Source organism: Oncorhynchus mykiss, chromosome 16, assembly GCF_013265735.2.
Source record: "Oncorhynchus mykiss isolate Arlee chromosome 16, USDA_OmykA_1.1, whole genome shotgun sequence".
Taxonomy (NCBI): Eukaryota; Metazoa; Chordata; class Actinopteri; order Salmoniformes; family Salmonidae; genus Oncorhynchus; species Oncorhynchus mykiss.
Window position 1 is genome coordinate 9661994 of NC_048580.1, and position 5000 is coordinate 9666993.

The following is a 5000-nucleotide window of genomic DNA, read 5'->3' on the forward strand; positions in this document are numbered from 1 at the left end:
AGAGAGCCAGAGAGAGCACTTCCATCTCCGCTAGAGGGATCTAGATAGAGAACAGACAAGGACTTGTGAACAGAGAGCACTTCCACTTCTATACACCCCCACCCTCACACACACACACACACACCCGCACACACACCCCCCACTCAGTCACTCACTCACTCACTCACTCACTCACTCACTCACTCACTCTCTCACTCTCTCACTCTCTCACTCACTCACTCTCTCACTCTCTCACTCTCTCACTCATTCACTCACTCACTCACTCACTCACTCACTCACTCACTCACTCTGACAAATCACACAGACAGTGAAATGACTCACATATAAGAACATCAGACACAATGTGCTGTAACAACACCCAGTCACATACGTGTAGGTATGGAACAAAACCCTGCACAACACCAAACATGTAGGACTGAAAACAAACTCAACAACAGAAAAATTAACAGAAACATGGACAAACACACAGGCACAAGAAGATATATGAATCTCATTACAGACCAACAGATATATGAACCTCATTACAGACCAACAGATATATGAACCTCATTACAGACCAACAGATATAACAGTACAACCAGATATACAATGAGGAAAAAAAGTATTTGATCCCCTGCTGATTTTGTCTGTTTGCCCAACATTTTGGATTATTCTGGATTTTTTTGTTGTTATTCTCTCTCACTGTTCAAATAAACCTACCATTAAAATTATAGACTGATAATTTCTTCGTCAGTGGGCAAACGTACAAAATCAGACGGGAACGTGTACAGACTTGATGTAATAATGGACACAGGATGAGAACAGGAACCTGTACAGACTTGATGTAATAATGGACACAGGATGAGAACAGGAACCTGTACAGACTTGATGTAATAATGGACACAGGATGAGAACAGGAACCTGTACAGACTTGATGTAATAATGGACACAGGATGAGAACAGGAACCTGTACAGACTTGATGTAATAATGGACACAGGATGAGAACAGGAACCTGTACAGACTTGATGTAATAATGGACACAGGATGAGAACAGGAACCTGTACAGACTTGATGTAATACAACGCTAGTTTAGCTCGGCTGATTCTAGAACACTGAGCGCCATATTGGGTTCAAACTCTCAGCGGGTTCTCTGCTAAAGGCTTACTGTTTCTGGCATCCCTCCCTCCCTCCCTCCCTCCATCCCTCCCTCCATCCCTCCCTCCCTCCCTCCCTGACTCCCTCCCTCCCTCCCTCCCTCCCTCCCTGACTCACCCTTAACCGGGATAATGAATTGATAAAATGCTTTCTGACAGACCTTGCAGACGGGGCAGAGGTCCTAACTGGTAGAGGCTAAGTGGGCGCCTGCCAACTTTTCAGAATCACACACCAAGTTAGAAGCAGGGAGGCTATTAATGCTGCAGCATTACGTTTAAAAGCTTTTAGCAAACGCTGTTTGGCAATGCTAATGTGATTGGCTGTAGCATTTTGTCCGGAATGACAAAAAAAGAGGCCATTGGATGCATAATTCAACAGGGATACATCGCTTATTGATGGTGTGTATGTGTGTGTGTGTGTGTGTGTGTGTGTGTGTGTGTGTGTGTGTGTGTGTGTGTGTGTGTGTGTGTGTGTGTGTGTGTGTGTGTGTGTCTGTGTGTGTGTGTGTGTGTGTGTGTCTGTGTGTGTGTGTCTGTGTCTGTGTCTGTGTCTGTGTCTGTGTCTGTGTGTGTGTGTGTGTGTGTGTGTGTGTGTGTGTGTGTGTGTGTGTGTGTGTGTTTGTGTTTGTGTGTGCCTAGCCAGCTTGGCAGCAGAGTCAAATTATTATCATTAGTATGTGCTAAATCCCTGGGTGGTTCGTTTTCAAAGCTCGAAGCCAAGATTGTATGTGTGTGTGTGTGTGTGTGTGTATGTGTGTGTGTGTGTGTGTGTGTGTGTGTGTGCGGTAGGTAGACTACCATATCATTACCCAGTACAGCCAAACTGAGAGAGGGATATTGGAGGGTGCACACTTTCTAATAATATTTTGGGCCAAGGAACCCACAGGGATTGGAGAGAAAGCTGGAGGGAGGGGTTGAGTTAGAGTTGAGGGGAGGGTGTGTACCAGAGATTGAGGCCTAGAGAAAACTTCAGCATTGGTGTGTGGTTGAGGCGGGTGGGTGGGTGAGTGTGAGAGAGAGCGAGAGAGAGAGAGAGAGAGAGAGAGAGAGAGAGAGAGAGAGCGGCTGAGAGTCAGAGAGAGAGAGAGAGAGAAAGGGGCAGAGAGATTGAGATTGAGAGAGAGAGAGAGAGAGAGAGAGAGAGAGAGAGAGAGAGAGAGAGAGAGAGAGAGAGAGAGAGAGAGAGAGAGAGAGAGAGAGAGAGAGAGGAAGAGAGAGAGAGAGTAAGGGAGTAAGAGGTAAAGGAGGGGAAAGAGGACAGGAGAAAGCAACACAGACAGAAAACGAGGAACGCAGAAAGAAAAGATGAACAGTGAAAAAGGGAGCAGACGGAGGAGGGGAGTGTTTGATGACGAGGAGGTTAAAACACAGGGAGCAGATGGAGGAGGGGAGTGTTTGATGACGAGGAGGTTAAAACACAGGGAGCAGACGGAGGAGGGGAGTGTTTGATGACGAGGAGGTTAAAACACAGGGAGCAGACGGAGGAGGGGGGAGTGTTTGATGACGAGGAGGTTAAAACACAGGGAGCAGACGGAGGAGGGGAGTGTTTGATGACGAGGAGGTTAAAACACAGGGAGCAGACGGAGGAGGGGAGTGTTTGATGACGAGGAGGTTAAAACACAGGGAGCAGACGGAGGAGGGGAGTGTTTGATGACGAGGAGGTTAAAACACAGGGAGCAGACGGAGGAGGGGAGTGTTTGATGACGAGGAGGTTAAAACACAGGGAGCAGACGGAGGAGGGGAGTGTTTGATGACGAGGAGGTTAAAACACAGGGAGCAGACGGAGGAGGGGAGTGTTTGATGACGAGGAGGTTAAAACACAGGGAGCAGACGGAGGAGGGGAGTGTTTGATGACGAGGAGGTTAAAACACAGGGAGCAGACGGAGGAGGGGAGTGTTTGATGACGAGGAGGTTAAAACACAGGGAGCAGACGGAGGAGGGGAGTGTTTGATGACGAGGAGGTTAAAACACAGGGAGCAGACGGAGGAGGGGAGTGTTTGATGACGAGGAGGTTAAAACACAGGGAGCAGACGGAGGAGGGGAGTGTTTGATGACGAGGAGGTTAAAACACAGGGAGCAGACGGAGGAGGGGAGTGTTTGATGACGAGGAGGTTAAAACACAGGGAGCAGACGGAGGAGGGGAGTGTTTGATGGCGAGGAGGTTAAAACACAGGGAGCAGACGGAGGAGGGGAGTGTTTGATGACGAGAAGGTTAAAACACAGGGAGCAGACGGAGGAGGGGAGTGTTTGATGACGAGGAGGTTAAAACACAGGGAGCAGACGGAGGAGGGGAGTGTTTGATGACGAGGAGGTTAAAACACAGGGAGCAGACGGAGGAGGGGAGTGTTTGATGACGAGGAGGTTAAAACACAGGGAGCAGACGGAGGAGGGGAGTGTTTGATGACGAGGAGGTTAAAACACAGGGAGCAGACGGAGGAGGGGAGTGTTTGATGACGAGGAGGTTAAAACACAGGGAGCAGACGGAGGAGGGGAGTGTTTGATGACGAGGAGGTTAAAACACAGGGAGCAGACGGAGGAGGGGAGTGTTTGATGACGAGGAGGTTAAAACACAGGGAGCAGACGGAGGAGGGGAGTGTTTGATGACGAGGAGGTTAAAACACAGGGAGCAGACGGAGGAGGGGAGTGTTTGATGACGAGGAGGTTAAAACACAGGGAGCAGACGGAGGAGGGGAGTGTTTGATGGCGAGGAGGTTAAAACACAGGGAGCAGACGGAGGAGGGGAGTGTTTGATGACGAGGAGGTTAAAACACAGGGAGCAGACGGAGGAGGGGAGTGTTTGATGACGAGGAGGTTAAAACACAGGGAGCAGACGGAGGAGGGGAGTGTTTGATGACGAGGAGGTTAAAACACAGGGAGCAGACGGAGGAGGGGAGTGTTTGATGACGAGGAGGTTAAAACACAGAGAGCAGACGGAGGAGGGGAGTGTTTGATGACGAGGAGGTTAAAACACAGGGAGCAGACGGAGGAGGGGAGTGTTTGATGACGAGGAGGTTAAAACACAGGGAGCAGACGGAGGAGGGGAGTGTTTGATGACGAGGAGGTTAAAACACAGGGAGCAGACGGAGGAGGGGAGTGTTTGATGACGAGGAGGTTAAAACACAGGGAGCAGACGGTGGAGGGGAGTGTTTGATGACGAGGAGGTTAAAACACAGGGAGCAGACGGAGGAGGGGAGTGTTTGATGACGAGGAGGTTAAAACACAGGGAGCAGACGGAGGAGGGGAGTGTTTGATGACGAGGAGGTTAAAACACAGGGAGCAGACGGAGGAGGGGAGTGTTTGATGACGAGGAGGTTAAAACACAGGGAGCAGACGGAGGAGGGGAGTGTTTGATGACGAGGAGGTTAAAACACAGGGAGCAGACGGAGGAGGGGAGTGTTTGATGACGAGGAGGTTAAAACACAGGGAGCAGACGGAGGAGGGGAGTGTTTGATGACGAGGAGGTTAAAACACAGAGAGCAGACGGAGGAGGGGAGTGTTTGATGACGAGGAGGTTAAAACACAGGGAGCAGACGGAGGAGGGGAGTGTTTGATGACGAGGAGGTTAAAACACAGGGATCAGACGGAGGAGGGGAGTGTTTGATGACGAGGAGGTTAAAACACAGAGAGCAGACGGAGGAGGGGAGTGTTTGATGACGAGGAGGTTAAAACACAGGGAGCAGACGGAGGAGGGGAGTGTTTGATGACGAGGAGGTTAAAACACAGGGAGCAGACGGAGGAGGGGAGTGTTTGATGACGAGGAGGTTAAAACACAGGGAGCAGACGGTGGAGGGGAGTGTTTGATGACGAGGAGGTTAAAACACAGGGAGCAGACGGAGGAGGGGAGTGTTTGATGACGAGGAGGTTAA

General features: G+C 50.0%; 1 protein-coding gene across 1 annotated transcript in view; it reads right to left on the reverse strand.

Annotated features, from left to right (window-relative positions):
* Positions 1-5000, reverse strand: part of LOC110492818 (voltage-dependent T-type calcium channel subunit alpha-1G-like) — a 228544-nt gene that overhangs the window by 8149 nt on the left and 215395 nt on the right.